Source organism: Seriola aureovittata, chromosome 1, assembly GCF_021018895.1.
Source record: "Seriola aureovittata isolate HTS-2021-v1 ecotype China chromosome 1, ASM2101889v1, whole genome shotgun sequence".
Taxonomy (NCBI): domain Eukaryota; kingdom Metazoa; phylum Chordata; class Actinopteri; order Carangiformes; family Carangidae; genus Seriola; species Seriola aureovittata.
The window spans coordinates 1,796,931-1,818,192 of NC_079364.1; the positions used below are offsets into that span (position 1 = coordinate 1,796,931).

The 21,262-nt window shown below is 42.1% G+C and overlaps 1 protein-coding gene across 2 annotated transcripts in view; it reads right to left on the reverse strand.

The window, feature by feature from the left end:
* The window catches only part of large2 (LARGE xylosyl- and glucuronyltransferase 2), a 193,161-nt gene that overhangs the window by 159,618 nt on the left and 12,281 nt on the right, over positions 1-21,262 (reverse strand). The window contains exon 3 of one of the 2 annotated variants that reach the window (XM_056404211.1): positions 14,828-14,941. The gene's annotated coding sequence lies outside the window, so the exon portion shown is untranslated. Of the gene's footprint in view, positions 1-14,063; positions 14,081-14,827; positions 14,942-21,262 lie in introns of those variants that run through there. The other variant, XM_056404376.1, reaches the window with a different exon arrangement.

Below are 21,262 nucleotides of genomic sequence, written 5' to 3' on the forward strand. Positions count from 1 at the left end.
AGTTTAGATTTTCCTTAAAGTGAGTTAAGGTTTCCTTAAAACCTTCACTTAAGTGTTTAATGTGTTTATACTTAAGGAATCACTTAAAGTCAGTCAAAGCGCTCTGAACTCCATCTTAGCTGCAACATGGCCGAGTTTAAATGAAGGAAATTAAACACACCCCTGTAGGATAATGATGATGATGATGATGATGATGTTCCACGACCTGGAAATTTTAAAATGTAAAATCTCTTTCACTGCTGCAAAAGCCTTAACTTCTTTCCTTAACTCAGGAAACCTTTTAAGAGATTTTCTGCACCACCCTTTAGTATCTCCCTCAGCTGAGGAGAAATTAAACATAAAGTTCATACTTGAGTAGAAAACTCCTTCCTACCTCAAGGTGGTCAGGAGCAAATATCAATAATGATTTAAGGGAAACGGAGCGACAGCAATTTCTGAGTGGACTCTTCCAAAGATTGTTTGTGAGTGAAGACGCATCACTCAGTAACATGTCTCTCTGAACACCAAGGACCTGTGTCTTTGTAGTTCAACAGAGTGGAGACATGATCAGCTGATCACAGAGTCCCACAGAGTCAAATCTATATCCTCAGCTCATTAGCCCCACAGTTCTTGATCAGGAGCTCCAGGATCTGGATCAAGTGGTTTATGAAGAATCAATCGATATCGATCAATGATCAATATTACAGATCTTTTGCTGCTCAGCTTATGTTCATGCTGGATCTAAAGGTTGAATTAGCTTTCATTAGTGTTAATGTTGAGCCTGATAATCACAAAGAAAACGAGGGAGAGCTTGTTGGTCCCAGTGCCTTGCTCGAGGATCTCCTTGTTGAATCTTTCCTTGCAGGGAAAACTGAAACCATTTATCTGAACTACTGACGTTAAAAGTGATTTTTTTTTTTTTTGTGATTTTGGTGAACTGGTCCTTTAATGTGTCAACTGCTCAGTCAGCAGAAAAAACTTGGGTCTAAGTTTCCATGTTTGTCTCCATTTCTTTTCTCCTGCTGTTTGGAGGTGAGGCGGTGCGGAGGAGGCGCTGATGTGTCTGACACCAACACCTCCATATTTGCAGGAGTTTGACGACGACTCTTCCTTTAGCTGGCTGAAAATTCTGCTTGCAGAGCACATTCGGGGAAAGTACAGGAAGTTATTTTTTTCTAATTTAGTGTTAAATTCAATCTTCCACAGCAGCGCTGAGGCAGTAATGACGGCGGTGATGCACTGTGTACCTGTGTGGTCTGAGGCCACCGAGGCTAAATGACAAACAGATGCCAGTTAATGAGCTGAGGGTGACGGGGCTTCAGCTTCTCACACTGCAGATCGCTAGACGGATAGAGACAGTGAAAATAAAAAGGTGTTTTCAAATCCAGCAAATATTAGTGTGAGCAACGTCGTATTTAGAAATAATTTACTGTTGTTTACTGTCCTTCACCCTCAGACAAAGGGCGAGGGAAGGTCTTATCTCGAAGGCTTAGTTCAAGATAAAGAGTCCACAGCTCTGTGAAGCTGTTTTCACAGCTTTTTATAACACATATCTATACATGGTGTATATTCAGTGACAATCAGCTGGTCGGAGTGTGTGTCTGCAAACACCAGTTATATGTCGTTATATACCTGAAACTAAGGCAGGGCAAATTAAATTTAATATGAATTTAATACTACAAATAATGAAAATATAAGTTATCATTAATACATTAACGGGGAAATAAGACAAATATCATCTTGACATCGGAAAGACGGGAGCAATCGCCGAGCGCTCTGATGATCGTCGATCGCCGACATCATCGTCCCTATTTGTACGACAGATGAAAGTTGAAGTCCAGTGATTGTTTTTGTGGTGAAATAAATAATAAAAATAAAATGAATGTAAAAAATAAATGTAAACATGGTGGTCACATGCTAACAAGCATGCAATGACAACGTTAACTTAAAGATGGAGAGCGGGGCCAGCACCAGGTAAATCACCTGTAACGATGGACTTTATGTGAACCAGCTCGTTGGTCCAAGCTGAAGAGGGAAGCAGCTACGATGGAGACACTGAAGAAGCATCCGAGAAGAAAAGTGTCTGATGCTCCAGATAAAAAAAACAAAAGGAAAAACTTTGCATTCAGAGGAAAGATTACAGTCTAAAAAAAGAAAGTGACAACAGCGAGGACTAACATGGATTACCTCGTTGGAGAACGCTGAGTGAGACGGACTTGTCTCCTTAACTGCTGGAAGCAGTATAGTTCATCCTCAGAGGAACATGAATGTCTGAACCAAACTTCATGATAATCCATCCTATAGCTGTCAAGATATTTCATAAATAAATATTTCAACCTGCTGATGACTCTGGATGAAGAGTCAGGGACTGTTAAAGACATTAGGGCTCATCCTCTGGGGAACCTGATTTCATGGTAATTATATACAGCTGTCCCGATCTTGGACCAAACTGGTGTACTGACAGATTTAGACATCTCCACACTCGTGTTATTATAGCGGCTAAAAACAGGTTGATCTCCTTTCCCACGACTGGTATCTGGCCGTGCAGATAGTTGTGGTTCTATGTGACAAGGTTTTGAGATATCTGCTGCCTCCGTCCAATAAAACGGACATGGATGATTTTATTTTTATTATCTTTGCTCATGTATTTATTGTGCCACTCAAACTGACTGTATGTGATTGTCAGAGTCGCAGCAGCTCATCACACGATGCTTTTCCTGACTTACAGTAACAACGAGCAGCTGAAGAAGCTCAGATTGAAATGTCATATTCTGGCGTTACTCGTCAAACGGGCTCGGATCGCTCCAAACACACCCACCGACCCTGCACTGCGCTTCCCTCCGAGCACCGGGAGGCTCAGACCGAGGCCGTGCTGACCCCCTAATAACAGGCTTCACCTCCTAAAGCTCTCCATTACAGACAGATGAGAGGCTGGATGATGCTGCTGGCAGCTGGGCTCAACATTCCTGCCTTCATCCCTCCGATATGACGGGCTGGAAACACAAACACGAGCACTTTGTGTGTGTGTGTGTGTGTGTGTGTGTGTGTGTGTGTGTGTGTGTGTGTGTGTGTGTGTGTGTGAGTGAGTGAGTGAGTGAGTGAGAGAGAGAGAGAGAGAGAGAGTCGTGCCTCTCCCTGTTCTCTGTGAAAGACACTAAACACCACCTGTTGGAGAGACTGAAGCAGTGCAGCAACTGGTGACTTCTGAGGATGAACACACCCCCTGAACGACACCTCTACACCCCCCCACCCCCCCAATACAGCAGGAAAGAGCAGAAGAAGACACTGAGACACATCCATCAACAGGCGATTTAGGGTGTTTTATAAAACACCTAAAGTTTTCTGCTTAAGTTGCTTAAGGTTTAATTTCTCCTTAGCTGAGGGAGTTACTTAAGGGTGCTGCACAAAATATCTTAAAAAGGTTTCCTTAGTTAAGGAAAAAAGTTTGCAGCAGTGAAAGAGATTTTACAGCGGTAAAACTCTCCTTCATCGTTAAGGGTTTCTCCCAGTCGTGGAACGTCATCATCATCTTCCTGGGATGCGTTCACTGTCTTCATTTAAACTCGGGCATGTTGCAGCTAAGATAGAGTCAGATGTACCTTTAGTTTTTGTCTTTACTTTGGTTGCTAAAGGTCTTAACTCAGACTCTGACTCAGGTGTTAGAGTGTTTTGTGCAACTGGCCCCACATTTACAAACTATCCTACAAAATGATACGATCATACAACACATAAGTAAGTTGTGTTATTTTCTCAGAGTCATGATTAATTACATAAATTATGTTGTTTAAGGTACAGTATGTATGGATGCTAGAAGGACTCTTTGTGACATTTCTCTGCCAGAGATTACGAGCTACAAGCTGATGGTCAAGACCAGGGTCCGAGAAAGTCCTCACTTCTCTGACTAACAGTAATTCACAAAGCCACCTAGCGCTAAAAGTAGCACCTAAGTCTGGGAGAAGTTAGGCAACGCTGCGCTACTTGGCAAAAGAGAAAATACAACCTCACAAACACTCACTAAACCAGATGATTTTCACTTTGTCTGTCTGGAATCTGATTCATCAACATGGATTAAAACACGTTTTCACCCAACAATGTAGTAAAATATATATTTCATTGATTATATATTTGTTTTGGATGAAGAAATATTGTAAATAATGAGATACTGTGTTGAAATGTTTTGATGGTATCACACTGTCATTAACACACAATAAAACACAAATACCAGCAGTGACCAGACACCATGACTGTGACAGCAGCTGATCCCTGAGCTGTGTGCGAGAACTCATTTCTCTGTGTGACCACTAAACTGTTGAGTGGAACAGTGTGTGAACCGTCCCCATCTCTGATTTGAATGGACACCTGCCAACCAATCGGAGGCGAGTATTTTCTGCAGTAATGGTATAACCTTGAATTACCATCAAACCTCGACAGAAACCCGGGAAAAACACAAAAAAAAAACGGGCAAGTTGGCAGCTGCAGGAAACGATCAATATGACTCTCGATCAGCCCTGCTGGGAATAAAATAACGGCTGCCAGACCGAGCACAACAGGTGATGACACACACACACACACACACACACACACACAAACTATCACAGTGGCTAAGGATGGAGCAGCAGCTTTGTGAAGCTCTGATGCATCACTTGTTGCAGCTGTTGTATTTGGCAAAAGGAAAAATAAAAGACACACACACACACACACACACACACACACACACACACACACACACACACACACACAGTATGTCAGGGCCGAGGGGTGTTATTTAATGACGGTGTCAGCGGGGTCAGCGGGCAGATCACCTGAAGGCTTTGACGGAGGATTCCAGCTGACTGTCTGACCTTTATACTCAGCCCCGCAGACACACACACACACACACACACACACACACACACACTCACACACACACACACACTCACACACAAACACACGCTGAGTCTGGGTGTCACACCATGGAGGCGGACGTGGATGTTGAAAATTAGCATTCTGACAAGTGTTGACTTTAATTATACATGATGACGCTGAACCGCAAACATGACAGAGCCAATTACAGGAAATGCTGGCATATTAGCACAAATGACAGCTTATTAAAGCTTAATCAGGCACTCTGCACTGAACTAAGAGAAAGTGTGTGTGTGTGTGTGTGTGTACTTATTTGTAAATGTTGTCATGTGTGCCATCTTTTGTATATGTTCATGCTCTGCTTTTATCACCCACATTGCTGAGCTGTAATGCTGTTCTTTCTTAGCATTGTGTTTGCATGTGTGTTTGTGTGTGTGTGTGTGTGTGTGTGTGTGTGTGTGTGTGAGACACCAGCAGCTGCACTAACACGCTGCCATAAACAGCATAACTCTACATAAAGTGGTGTAATCAGCGGACTGACTCACGGCGGGTAAATGTAATCTTCTTCATGTGTTAATCCAGGTGAGTGTATCAGGTGACGGGGAACGCGTCCAGCCTGCTGCAGCTGATAATAACATCTATCCTGACAAAGGTCACAAGTGGATGAGGGTTCAGAGGAAGAAGTTGTTGTTGTTGTTGTGTACGTTGCACCTGTGTCGATTTCTTCTTCTCTACCTTATCTGTTACGGCACATTGAAGAGGCCGGGTTCTGGTAGGAAACAGCTGGGGCCGCTGTTTGTGGAGCTTGCATGTTCTCCCTGTGCCTGCGTGGGTTTCCTCTCAGGTGATGTTACCTGGCAAATCGATGTGCATGTGAGCATGAGTGGTTGTCTGTCTGCGTGCGTCAGGGCTGAGATTGACTGGCGACCTGTCCTGGCTGCACCTCGCCTCTCGTCCAATCTCAGCCGGGATTGGTTTTGTTTTGTGTCTGCACGCAGATGTTACAGCAAAGCACTTTGTGTAACATCAACACTGATGTCATTTGTTCACAGATTTAATTCACACCGTCTCTTTTCTTACAAAATGTTAATTGGAATTTCTCATGCAGTTTTAATTTAAGGTTGATTTAAAACTGTAAACTTTACTTATCGTATACTATCGATACTGTTTTCGATTCCAAGGGGGAGAAAAAATGACAAAAAACTAAGATGCATGCAAATTTTTTAAATAAAGATTAGAACAATACAAACAATAATCTCAATGACAACACTACTTTTAGGTTGTCTGAGGTAGTGCAAAACAAACAGTAACCTTACTGTAGGTGTATATATACATATGACATGCAAATGTATTCAGCTACAGTCCTGTTTATTGTCTGTGCTTCTGGTGACTTTTGCTTTTTTCAACTATAACGGGTTACAAAGGTCCTTCAGCAGCAGAACTTGTCATGTTAATGTAGTTTTACGCTGGCGACACCAGCTCAGTGTCGTGAACGTCAACTGTGTCTCTGCCTGTCTGCAGTGCTGCTGTATGAAATTGTGTGTCAACTGGAAGAGGCGAAGACGGCGCTGTTGGTATCGATACTGGTGCAAATGAGCATCTAATCTGATACTAATTTTTAGTATCGATTAATATCTGAGTATGGATTTTTTTGACAACCCTACTTTACAAGCTCTAGATCTTCTTGACCCTTGAGCCCAAAGCGGTGGCTCTGAAAAAACAACAGCCCTGCATTTTTTATTTTCTATGACTGAACCTCCAATGGTTTTATCCCAAAAATGACACCAACTATTGTTACGTTAATATGTGATAAACTGAATATTTAAAGCTGCACTTGGATGGTTTAAATGACTCGTGAAGGGAATACAAACTCAATGCTCAATCACCTTGGTAAGAGACTGTCCTCCATTAAAAATAAATAAGCAGTGCAGCGTCTGTGCAGCAGGTTATCATGATCCATTGTCACATTTTGTTGCTAGGCGACATCTAGTGGTCATAGTAATGATGACAGGAGCAGAGGTAAAAGTGTCGGTGACGTAGGATAAAGAGACAGAGCCCACGTCAGGAGGAGGAGGTGGTGGATGGATGGTGTTCAATTCCCGTGTGAAAGCAGCAGTTCGTGTTGTTTTTATTATCCATGACCGTTTGTTGTTATTACTGTAACCATGACAACCAAGGTCCAGCACCAGAGGCTCCTATGGGTCGTATCAGAGGGTTGACGACCCATATGCTCATTCAGGTTGGAGGACTGGTTGCTTGGTAACACACCGGGTGGGTAAAAACTAACTACAGGAAGAGAAAACACAAATTACTGTGATGACAAACATCTCTACCATTAAGGTCAGTGCTGCATCCTTTGGCCTAAAGACAAAACTCAGCTAAACACCTGAATGAAACCTGTTTTCTCATATCCTGGTTCCAGGAGAGGACCATCCAGGACCATGATACATAGTGAGCTCCAGGACTGTGACACATGATGTGGGTCCACGTGATGAACACAAATAGGCTGTGTGTTTGAGTTTATAAAAAAATTAATAAATAAAGCTACCAATTTAAAGAGTTTATAACCTCACGGAAATGCCCCAAGAAAATGATATAAGAGGGCGGAAAAGTGAATTTCTTTCTCATCATATTAAAGGTTCCACGGACACAAACACAGACTAGATGAGGTTGTGATGTGGTTATGGTTTCATGTGAATTGAAATGTATCACCTCATCGTGGGTTATTATGGTTAAATATAGATGCGACGCTCTGCAGGCTGTGTGTTTGTATGTGTGTGTGTGTGGTCCTCCAGGTTTCCTCTGCATCCATCACTGTGGCAGCGCCGGACAAACCAATCTCCTCCCTGTCTCTTCTCGTTCCATCACACTCATCCAACCGGCGGCTTCATCAGCCGGCCGGCGTTCATGGAGACACAGGGAGGACGGATCATCCCGCCATGAGATGGACTGTCCAACCTCAGTTAGTCCACACTGTTCCCATGTGACCTGAAGATTCGCCTCCTTCAGAAGCAGGAAGAGGTTCACAACTGCCGCCCCCCCCCTATAATGACAGAGGAAGCAACTAATAAAAAAGGATGCATGAAATAAAGGTCAGTAAACTGTTGATTGTTTATTTTCCGACATAAATCATTTTCATTCAACTTAGTTTCACTCCATGTTTTTCCCCTGATGACCCCCACCCCCACCCCCCCCACCCCGTACTGGCTCTGCCCCCCCAGTTTGAGAACTACTGGTGCAGATTGATTTTTATTTAGAAGACAAATTCATATACCTGAGGGCACAAGTATAATCACTAACAGCTCCAGGCAATACGACCAGAAACTTATTTTATAACATTTCCCCTGAAGATAATTAATACAATTCAGGGTTTGAGAAAAGACTAAAGAGAAAATTAAAGTATTCAGAGCTCAACGACAAATACATTCTGTGCTACAACTATTAGGATCAACAACTCCTCCAACCTGAATAACCATCAACCCTCTGATACGACCCACAGGAGTGTCTCCTGAAACAACGCCCCGAGGGCGGCGGGCGTACCTCACCTTGGTTGTCATGGCTCTCCTGTGTCGTATTCAACCACCACCACCTCCTCCTCCTGACGTGGGCTCTGTCTCTCTTTATCCTACGTCACCAACACTTTTCCCTTTGCTCCTGTCATCATTACTATGACCACTAGATGTTGCCTAGCAACAAAACGTAACTATGGGTCATAATAACCTGCTGCACAGACGACCTGTGGGTTCGTTTCTTTACAGGACAGACTCATTAGGCTTATTGGTTCTTGTTTGTTTGTTTTGTTTTAATGGGATAAAAATCTAATTCTAAACTAAAGGGATGATTTCAACATGTATTTCCATCTTTAATCGATTTATCTGACCACTTGGGAGCATCAGATGATGACGTTGACAAAAGACCAGTGACGTCTAGGATACACATTAAGACACATCTGCATTCATCAATAACTGTACTGATGTCAAATGAAAGAGAAACAAGTGTTTGTATGTGGAGATGGACAGGAAATATCCTTTCCATGGACACCATAGAAACACATTTTCTGCCTGTTCTAAAACCATATTTACATATCCAGTGACTAGAACTCCTGTCACAATTTTATTTCCTTACTGAGCAGCAGCTTTCAGACACCGGAGAGCCTGAGGAAGACTCTGCTGCTGCGAGGACTAAATGTGCAGATCTAAGGCCGGGTGTGATTTTTAATCTGGTATTCAGCGCACGGCGACCTCGACGAGCTGTGATTTAGAGCCCAGGAATCTGGCCCGAGTCATGCCACTGTGGCACAGCTCAAATTAAAGCTGCTCCGCCACACGGGCACATGACAACCCCTGGTCCCTTCCGACATCCTGTGATTATGTGACTTTATTAAAATGTCCCTGTCGGACGTCCGGGAAGGTGGGCGGGAATCTGTTGACAGCATTAGCTGTGGCTTCGGTTCACAACCTATTGTCTATTTCCCGTCTCTGGAGACTGGCATCACATGCACTGGGAACGTGACACCTGCGATTGGTGTCACTGAACACAAAGGGATTGTTTAGGATACAAACAGCTGAGTAAATCGTTTGTTTGTTCATGCAGATCTGTTGTAGGGACGCAGATGTGACCAAAACAAAACGTCATTACATTTCTTTTTTCACTACAGACATTGATTTAGATCTGCAGTATGTGGATGTAATGATAAAATACAAGTGTGTTTTCTTTACATGTCTACAAACAAGACGGTCAGGAGAGAATTCTACTCCAAAAATAATGTCAAGTCAAGTTAGACGAGTCAAATTAGGTTACTGATTCATTAAAGCTGCTATAATCAATCACGTGACTGCTTGTATGTAAAAGATGTTTCTTGCAGCGTTGAACCAAGCGGCAACCTCCAGACCACTAGAGTCTGGCTCCAACAGTGAGTCAGTCCCCATAGACTCCCATGTTAAAATGTCCAACTTTACAGCAGAAATAAACATGTTTACAGCCTGGAACAAAAACTGTTTTGGTCTCTAGAGATAATTTCGTCCTTCATGACACCTGTTTATACAACTCACCTGTTTACACTTTATTAAGGACTAAAGTTATGGAGGATTGAGGGGCGTGGCCTCTTTGAGTGACAGGTGGGTGAGTGTATGCTGTGCACTGAAGTCTCAGCTCCACACATGCTCCACCTCTTTGCCCATTTTTGTATTATCTGGGAGTTTGGGGCGGAGTCATGCACTGCCAAGATGGCGACGGTGGGGCAGCTCACTCTGAGCTTCAAAACAACTCTTCAGAAACCTGTGGGAGTTGAACCCACAGAGAATCATCTCACAACAAGGTATAAACCTTTGATGATTGTGGGAAATGAGCATTTTAGATTGAAGAATGAATCATCTCAACAAGCAAATCACAACATTCAGGAAGAATTTCTTTCACATAAGACAACTTAAAAATATGATGTCTCCCTACATCCAAAACAGTCTGGCAGTCCAACAGTTTAACTTTTCATCCAAAGTCATCATAACGATCGAAAGTCATCCAAAAACAGGATGTGCTGGGGGTTAAGAGGGTAAAAACATTCCTAAATCCACATCATTAGCTGCCAGTCACTTGTTTCCTGACCCGTGTCCTAACACTCTCACAATCTCTTTTCGGGGTTTTGAGAAATCTTGCAGACTAACATACACACAAACAAACAGGACTGAAAACTGAACCTTCACAGTGCAGGTTATGATCATGTGACGAGATACGTTTTAAATTCGATTCCTGCCTGAATGTGACTGGATGTTGCTCCTACTGTCGTGGTGATTTGTTACTTGTTCCTCTGCTGCTCTCTGTGTGTACCGAGCGTTTGCAGCATGATGAGATACAGTACATCTCTTTACAAACATCATCATGCTACACACACACACACACACACACACACACACACACACACACACACACACACACACACACACACAGTCATTCACCTCATAAAGAGTGAACGAAGGCAAACTGTGAAACCAGACCTGAGCACATTAACCAGCAGCTACAGCCAGCGGCATACATCTACATACAAAACACCGTGAGCGCAGGTAAAAAAAATACTCTGTGTGATAAAATGAATCTATTTCCAGAAGCTAATGGAAGGCTGAGCCACCCGCCCACCAGATATCAGCTCATAACAGCTTCCACCGAGATTACTATGCAAATTATCAGGTTACAAATCGCAGCAGGGTTGCGTTATTTGCATGAATGAACCGGTGTAATACATTAGCCCATTAAATACGCACACAAAGAGAGTGTGACGGAGGTTCGTGAATGGAGAGCATGAGTCAAACAAGGAGGAAAGAATGGAGGGAAAGGAAAAGAAATCTCCTGTCAGTGCGTCAGTGTTTACAGCGACCTGATGTGAATTATCCTGCAGACAGATTTATATCTGAATGGAGCAGTTAGAGCTCGAGCATTACAGCGACCTGTCTGCACGAGCCTTTTCATGCCTGAACGAAAACATGGAAACACAGTAGTGACTGATCACATGGGACGACAAAACAAAGAGATAAAAAGTTCCTATTACTTGTTTAATATAGAAAATTAGTGTGATTACAAACCAGACTTTGCTGAGCACAGCTTTTAATTGATTGAGGCTGTTCCTGGGGTAAACAGAGCTAAAGTTAGCTGGACGAGCTAACATCAACGTAATACTAACAGTCTGTGTCATGCATCAAGTGCAGGTGTGTCTGTGATTGGCCCAGGTGGAGCACACATGGGTCAGGTTAGTTTGGAGGGCTTGGTGCAGTGACCTTTGTGGGAACAAAGGATGCTGATTCTCACATTTTCCAGATCAAGTAAGTAGCCAAGGAAGGATCCTTCACGACCCAGCCCAGATGCAATGTGTAGTGTGTAGTGATGAATCACTTTTCAAAAAGAGAATAGCAAATAAAACAGCAGCTGAGGATAAGTAGGAAATCCTCTGCAGATCAGCCCGTCTCATTTTGTTTCTGCCTTTTGGGACTCTGACAACTGGGACACAACTTTAGTGCAGAAGACACTTTTTCAATTCATCATGAACGTATAAAATCGTACTTTTTTTTTTGATCTATCCAAATCAGACATTTGCTCCAGAAAAGTTTCTTCCTTTCCAGACTTTCTGATGAACAACAATGTTGATAATATTCTCTCATTATCCTCATATTGCAAAGGTCTAATTTCCATTCTCTGCAACAATACATATATCATCATCCCTCACTCACTGCAAGGCATTAGGAGATTTTGGGAGAACGACCTTGGAGAGGAAATGACAGATGATCAATGGGAGGCAGTGCTTCACTTAGTACATACTGTACCTCCTCACACAGCTTGATACAACTCAAAATTGCTTTGAGAGCACATTTAACCAGAGGAAGAATGGTAAGAATCTCCTGTAATGTAGACCCTTCGTGCCCTCACTGCAAAGGCCCACCAGTGGATTATACACAGTCCTGCCGAAAACCTTTTTAATGTCTGTGCTAAGATGTTTCAAAAAGACATCCAACGTCATATGTGCCTTGTTTGATTTTGAAGGCAAATCTTATGTAATTATAGCATTTACGTCCCTGTTTGCCAGACATCTTATTCGTCTCTCCATCAAGCATCTCTTACCTTCACAACATGGAGACACATTGCATTTTCTGAAACTTGAGAACCTCAGATATACCCCTTAAAGGCTGCAGAGATTTGGAGTAAGATGAGAGCTTAAAAGTGTCATGGTTGGACTAACATCTCAATGGACAATCGTTCTTGTGAAGATCTGGACTTGGGGGGACAAGCAGGGGTAATTTGGAGGACTGAATAACGCAGCTGTTCTGATGCTCAGATATAGTTTATTTTCCAATAGATGCTGCAAACAAATGTATGGTGGATTTAATGGAAAATCAATTATACTGTTGCTGTTGTTGCAAACAACAATTACTTCCATGTCTGTTCTTCACATATAATCCAACCTCTGCTGTTCAAACATTTATTCCAACAAAAAAAGAATTATTGCTTTATAACCTGGACGATACAGTAGTTTATAGAACGGCGTCTTCGCCATGCAGCACCATGTTGCTTCCATACACACATTCATGCTCATAATCCATACATGATAAATAGAAAAAGATTGAATACAGAACAAAGTATTAATTAGGTACACGACCAATTGATTAATGAATTTAGAGGATAAATCTATTCCTCAATCCCCCGCTGCTCAGCTGTGTTTGTAAAGTCTGTACACTAGTAATCCTGAAAAGACTGTGTTACATGTAGTATACAAGCTGCAGTGGAAGAAGTACTCAAGTGCGTACTAATACCACTCTGTAAAAATACTCCATTACAAGTAAAAGTAATCCATTGAAATTATTACTTAAGTAAAATTAAGTAAGTATATTCAGGAAAATTTACTGAAAGCATCAAAAGCCACTACATGCATTACCTTGCATGATCTGCATTTTAAACAGTGTCTTGAACTATTAATGTGAATTACTGATAACTGTTTATTTACCTATTTATTATATTCATTTATTATTAGCACTATTTTAGTCTTTCCTTTGTACTACGTTGCTCATTAACACGTAATAGTGTCAGCAGCTTTTTACTGTTGCAGCTTTCAAATAATTTATATTGATAAAAAGGAAAAGAAGCTTGAAATTTTTTGCATTTTTACATGAATTATCATTATGGATGCCAATTCAAATTAACATTAACAATTAACATTTAAGCTCTAATGTATTTTCTGTTGAGTGTGTAATCTCTGACAAAGCATCATGTTTTATAAGCTTTTATCATTTGTAAAATAACTAGTCAAATAAACTGTAGTACAATATTTCCTCTGAAGTTTTGTGGAGTTTCATTTCACAACCTTTAAGGTTGGCAGCAGGTATTTACAGGAGTCTGCGTTTTTATTCAGCAAATTACTTTTCATTCATTTATTAGAAATCCCGGTCCGCAGAGGGAAACCACGAAGCCATGTTGCAGTCGCAGCATTATTAACCTCGCTTCACCCAGCATGCGTTTTATTGGGTTTGAGGCCATGCGGACTGGTGTCATTTCCTGCTAGGCCATGTGTGACTTTGGTGCCAAAGTACATCACTAGGCCCAGATGGCTCATTAGGCTGGAGCAGTGAGCCACTGGCAACACAGTGGAAAAATAAAAAAGGCCTACCTGACATATACAGCTCTCGTGGTTCAGAGATGGCAAACCTGACAAGAGGCCACCGCCGATGAAAGAATGTCAAAATAAATCAGAAATCTTCCCTTCTCACCTTCACGGGAAAAGGCTTATTGCTTATCTTTCCCTCCTGAAGGTGCAGAGGTAACAAAATCTTTACAGAGGCGGCGCTCGGCGGAAGAGTTCACTCTTTACTCTGTAACCTCAGACGCCCTCGGCAGCTCGCACACCAACAAACCGACAACAGTGTGACTGCAGCAGAGAGAGAGAGAGAGAGAGAGAAAAAACAGAAGGAGAGAGAGAGAGAGAGAGAGAGAGAGATAAAAAACAGAAGGAGAGAGAGAGAGAGAGAGAAGAAGTCCTCCGGGTGTCAAGCGCTCTCTCATGATATAATTAGTTGCCCCCGTTCCCTCCATGTCATACCAGGTACAGACACTGTCACTCAAACCGACTGTGGGCGTCAGTTCTGAAAAACCACAGAGATAATTAACCTGCCACCCGGGCAGGACCGGGAGCGAGAGGCGCCGCACACCTCACTTTACCCCCCTTCACCTCCTGTGGAAGCAGACGCCGGATTGGATGTCAGGAGGAATCACAGAGCGTCGTCATGGAGGGAAGCCACGATGAGTAAGAGGGCTTCAGGTCAACCGCGGTTTACACCTGTAATCCTTGTTAATGAACTTCCTGTTTCTACGTCTGTCCTCTCGCAGCACATATCCAGAGTCACCGCTCTGAACGCTCACACTCACATTTCCAAGTAATGTAATAAAAAGCTTCCAGACAATAGCCAAGTACTTTGTGCCGAATAAATAACTGAACAATATCCAGCTCTGTCTCTGTGTTCGCCGTCAATCTCACCTGTTGCTTCTGTCCCTTCTTTCCTCTCCCTCACCAGCTCGTTGGCTGCCGTCCTCCTCCTCCTCTCTCATTAGCTGCTCTCCCTTCCTGACCCTCTCGTGCTGCTGGAAAAGCCTGAAAATATACAAAACTAATTAATTGGACAAGTAATCACACTGGGCAGACTGTTCAGCTTTGTTTTTTAAGTGTCCAGGTTCTCAGTCTTTGAAAATATTTTTTCAATATTCTGGATTGAGGAGCAAACATTCAGCACCAGAGTTAAAGAGTTAACGTTATTATCAGCTGCTTGCAGGAGCAGGTAACTGAGCTATGCCATCTTCTCTCAGGGAAAAGCCAACAACAACGTTCCCTCCCATGATCATGTTTTGATTCAGTGTGAAGGGGGAAGTGTGCGCACCATCATCAAAGTGTTTTCAACTCTCAATTATTTAAATGTAAACACATAAAAATTGTATTGTCGGGGATATAAGTCAGTAAGTAAACTGTCGTACTTGGGCTGGGGCCACCTGTAACCTTCAACCCCCACAGCCTCAGACCAATCAGCTTCCTGCGTGGGAGGAGCTACGCGCGGCTACAGAGAAGCGACTGTTTAACCTGAGAAGTAACCAGCAACTCAAACAGTGTGATAAATGTAGTGCAGTAAATATTTAGTGTTAAGTGTTTAGTGGTAATACAAGTACAAGCATCTCACGCTTGTACAACTTGAGTAAATGAACTTAGTCACTTTCCAAAGCTGTCTAAGCTACGATTGGACAGTTGTTTGGGGGAGGGGTTTATTGACAACTTATCTTATATTTACTCACTAAAGTAATTTGTGAGATTTAGAAACACAGTCATTTCTACAGCGCAGTCAACACCAGGACAAGATCGAACACACCGTCAGATAAAACTGCGTCTGTTCACCGCAGCGACCTGAAGCGTCTTCTTCGGGTCTCCAGCTTCACCAACCATCCAGATTAAGTGTTGTGTCAGTCTTTAACTCACTGACCACCGTGTTATTATCAACGATGGAAATGAGGGTTGAGACCATGAAAATAAGACCCCAGCTGAGATACACCGGAGCGACGCTTTAGAGCCCACCCACACGTCTTCGCCACATCTTCCTCCCGCTCTTTCTTAGATGTCCTTAAGACGCTTCACGACTCTGGGCTCATGATTGATGACTCCCTGCAGATGCTCTGTACAGTGTTTTATCGCCTTTGCCATTTCATCGATTCATGGATAGATTCCCCGGGGAGCAGAGTAAATCACCCAATTACATCCAGGCTCCTCATTGATCCCTCTCTCCCCTGCTCGTTCCTCTGGAGCAGAAGGAACTGAAATACATGCTTTGCACTATTGATGCGCTACAGTGGAGGGGTTAAACATTAAGCAATTATATTAATATTCATGCTTTTTGGTTCTCTTAAGAGGACATTTGGCGGCTCCCCTGGGCTCTAAGCGCTGTGACGGGAGCCGTCTGAAGGGACCTGGTGCCTGAAGGAGAGAGACTTTATCAGATCTAAAGCTTCTTTTTTTCTTTTTTTATCACGGGCATCAAAGAAACTGCCTGAACACACAGAGAGCCGACTTCTGTAGCACAGCAGTGCATGAATTCATATGTGTGAAAGAGAGATAAGACTTTGAGCACCAGAAAGGTGTCAGAAATTGCAGTTTGTGGACACATGTTGAGTCTGTTTGATTGTCGTAAAGCTGCATTAATACATATTTGGCCTGTAGGGGCAGAAGAACAGAAACACGCAGCCCTGACAAACAGTATCATCATATAGGTGATATACAGGGCTGAACAATTAATCGAAATATTAGTGAAATCGCAACATGGCCGAGTACAATAAACAAATCACAGGAGCCGCAATTTATTGATAAAAAGGTAAAAGGTGTCACAACAGACCATAAAATGAACCGTTGTGGTGCTACAGAGATGCCCTCGGATAGGTAGGTAGGTAGGTAGGTAGGTAGGTAGGTATAGGTAGGTAGTGGGTAGGTAGGTAGGTAGGTAGGTAGGTAGGTAAGGTGTTTGGCAGGTAGGTAGGACAGACGGTCTGTCGGTCGGTCGGTAGGTAGGTGTGTGGGGTGTTTGGTTGTTTGGCTGGTGGGCAGCAGGTAGGTAGGTAGGTAGGTAGGTAGGTAGGTAGGTAGGTAGGTAGGTAGGTAGGTAGGTTCTACATGTAGCACTGATTTTACGAGATAATCACCATGTATTATTTCATCACAACATTCATTAAATTTTTACAATAAACTGACGTGAAGAAGCTCATTAGCTTCAGCACGTTACAGACTGTGAGCAGCTCTTAGTGTCTCAGGAGTCCTCTGGAGTTACCTTCACAATATTAGACCCAAACCCTCAGGAGTTTTACGAAGCTTTCTCATATGAACTCTGGACAACGTCCGGAGAATCAGGTTTCACAGATGCAGCAAAGTATCAGAGACGTTTTCACCTCCTGTAAATACAGATCAGTTTCAGGACAGTTTCCTGCTCTGTTCACACATGGCACCGATCAAGAAACTCCCTCACTGACAGAGCTGACGGGGTAAAGCCTGTTTAATGTGCGGGCCAACTGATTCAAACATTTGCGTTCTCACATTCAGCTCCTCTGAGTAATGTCTAGATAAGCTCTGAAAGCAGTTTTCTCCATTTTTAGTTTTTAAGGCGACTTCTAGCCTACGGATGTTCTGTGAATATTTCCCCTGGCTCTTTAGCTGCTAAACGCTTCACTAAACGCTGCACTATATTCATCACTATATTCACTGGCTCATGTCCGTCTGCCACTGAGCAGGTAGACAAGCAGCTGCTGCTGGAAACACTGAACCAGACAGGACATGTGTCCGAGGCTGAAAGACACAACAGAGACTGTGATTTCATTTCAGAATAAAAGTTTTACAGGTAAATCAAGTTTAGAGCCTTTGCTTAACTCCAGCTGAGTTGTTTTTGTTTTGTAGTTTTGGCGGGAGTCCATGTGATGTTTCTAAGTCTTTATAGACTTTTTTTTAATCCAATTTTCTAAACAACGAGTTCCCTAACTTTTTTGTGCCATGGACAGTTTTTATATCGCCCCGTTCTTGGAGAATAGTCAGCAAGGGAGTTGTGGATGGATTGTTATCGCAGCCAGAACAAATAGTGACGATATCACAACATACTGCTTCTCTCCTCTCCCTTCTCTGCATTTGTTTCTGTTTTTACTCACATTCGGGCTGAAACAATTAGTCAGTGAATCCATTAGTCCATTAATTCTTTATACAAAAATGCCATACACTCCTCAGGTCCAAGCCTCTCTGGTTCTCTTAGTCTCATATGACAGGAAAGCATCTGTCTCTGACCAATTGATTAATTAAGAAAAGAATTAAAATAAATTAAAAAAAGCATTAGACCCTATGCTCTAATAATTTAGTGTGTTCTGATGTGGCAGCCGTTCTACACAAGACTCATCAGTTCATTTCTTTGTTTCCCAGGAACAGAACAGATTTGTTTGTGGTCTTCTTTTTTTTTTTTACTTTAAAAGCAGAACGTGTTGTTGAAACTGTTTGAATACAACAGTGGAGCTGAGCTGCTGACACTCATCAGCATTGCAGTCTTGTATCTGAGTAGTAAACAACTTTGTGTTTCTGTTTTTATACACACACATGAGAATGATTGGCTCCCGCCTGGTTGTCGCTGGCACGCACAAGTCACTCATCTTCACCCTGCTGGGCGCCTTTTAAATCCGTGTTACAACAGGAGGTCCCATTTATAATGAATAGCAGCCACAGTCTCAGTGTTTGAGTCCATATGTGTGGAACCGGTTAGCTGCTTACAAGAGGAACAGGGAGGAACGCAGGCTGGGGAGCTCAGAAGGTGGTGAGGGACTGATGACCTACTGTAACAACAAAATCCACAGAAACGATGATCAATACTTTCACAATCAAGACGCTGTTTGTTAAAAAATGGATCTTTTTACATTCATTTCACCTAATAAAACAATAATGATCTGCAGAGGCGTCTTTTTATTCTGCGTTTCATGAGGGTGCGTTAAGTTCATTTTGTGTTTTTCAAAAGAATAAACATAAAAGCTCATGAGAAAAATAATAAAAGGTGACACTTGGTTCAGACACACGCAGGGATGTGCACTGTGCGATAACGGTGAGACCTCTTTAAAATAATAGATCAGTAATTTTAATTTCAAAGTACTCTGCAGTACTTTTCCAACTCTGCAGTCCACTGTGGAGTGTTCATAATGAAGTAGCTCTGTGATCCCTCCACATAATTACTGAATTAGAGAAGCAAGCAGAGACGAGCTTCAAAAAAAGCTTTCAGAGGAGGCAGAGACAGACGCGTGGCTTTCACTCACAATTACCCGTCATTAAGTTGATTATTGACTTTGTTAGGAAAACACTTGTATTCAATTAGGGACAAAGAACAGCGGGAACTCTCAAAAACATTTACAGATGCTCGCGATATGAATCTGTGACATCCTAATTTGTTTTTCTTTTTAATTTTGACTGTCTTTGTTTCAGGGCGCCGACTCTGGACTTCACTTCCCAGAAACCATCTGTCAATCAAACAATCTGGGAGAGACTGTGACATTTTCACAGTTAAACACACATTTTGTGTTTGTAGCTGCTGCAACAATTACTCAATTAACCGTTTAGTCAATCAGCAATTAAGCTGATAATCAATTGATTGTTTAAGAAGTCTATCAAATGTGACTTTGCTTGTTTGGTCTGATATTACAGTAAGTTTTGGTGTCTCTGTTTGCTCTGCGATGTTTGTGATTCGTCTAAAAAAAAACATAAAAAACTGCAAAACAATTATCAATTAATCAAGAAAAACAAATGGTAAATTAAGTGACAATGAAAATCATTTTTAATTGCAGCCCTGATGCTAGAGCTGCAAAGATTAGCCAATTAATTGATTAGTTGATCAACAGAAAATCGTTTTGAGCCTTAAAAGGCGAATATGCCAAACGTTTTCTGTCTGCAGCTTCTCTGACGAGAGGATAAGATCCTTCAATACTGAATGTGTTTGGAGACATTTGGAGATGGATGCATTTTTTTTTATTTTGATTCAATTAACTGAAAAAAATAAATTGCAATGCAAATTGATTGATAATGAAAATAATCGTTAGTTGCAGTCCTGCCGACTGCTGCCTGTTTTGACAACTTAGTTCTTTTAATCTTTTTAAAAAATCTCAAAGTAAAACTTGTGAGAAGTCAGAGGATCACCAAAGTTCATCCTCAGGGGAATATGAATGTTTTTAAAGATAAAAATATTTTTAAAGATAGTTTTTAAAGATAAAAATATTTAAATTAGGAAAATGGGATTTATAAAGTGACAAACAGCGACTGGTCCGGTTCCTATGAAGACTGAAGAGGCTGAGGAGTTCAAACCAACGTTACAAGGAGAGGATGTTTGAGCTTCAGTGTTGATGTTAGCAGAGTTCAAATAAATATCACGATTACTTCAAACCTGTACTTTGATTACTTATTACTGATCTATTATTTTATACGCTTGGTTATTTTAGTTCTGCCCTAAAGTACAGCTGCTTTGTGGAAGCACTTGTTAATGAGTCTCTCTCGTTTTGAGTCATGCACTCTTCATATTCATCAGTGTGATTGTGTCTAAGTGATTAAACTACTCAGTGGTGTTACCTTTGCTCGCTGAGACTGTTTTTGCATTTGACTTCTTTTCTGCTCGGTGTCGTCTTCACTGAAGCTGAAAAGAGCCCGAACGACAGACACAGCGTTTTCTTTTAAGTAGAAGCAGCTCGGGTCGAGGTTCTGTGTTTGTGCCGGTGTCATTAACATCTCCAGCTTCGCTCGGAGTGAACGCAGACTAACATTAGCTGGACGGAGCGGAGCCACGTTAGCTAGTTCTTCTATGAGGGGACAGTTCGTGGACACAGGAAAAGTTTTAACCAAAGTAACCGTCAGATTACAGAGGTTCAAAATGTTAGTTTTGATACTTGTTCTTTGTTCTTTATTCAGCCCTGATGGTAACGTTAGATTTTCAAATAGTGGAAAAGGTTTGTCACGTTTCCCGTCTTCATCAGAACAGGCAGCTACACTCTGCTTTTTATCCAGCTTCAGAAACCTGAGCCATCTCCAGGTCACAGCTGTTGTGTGACTTCTCTTTGCCGAAGTTTCTTTGTCTTGAGCTTCTTTTTTTTTTTTTTACTTTTCCAACATGTTTTTATTTTTATTCCTTGTTTTGGCCTTACATATGTCAGCTGTGTAGCCCAGGCGCAGAGAAGACACAATCATCCTTTATTACTCATCGTTATTTTAAGATCTCCCAGCTCTACTCTACTCATTTATCTTTATATGAACACGTCTCACTTCCCTGAATGAGAGGTTCAGTTAGAGACGCTGGTGGAACAGCGCTCATCGTGGCGTCTAGTTGTCCAAACATGAGCTTCTGCAGCACTTTTTTGTCACTAGGCTTGTTATCACCGGTGTTGA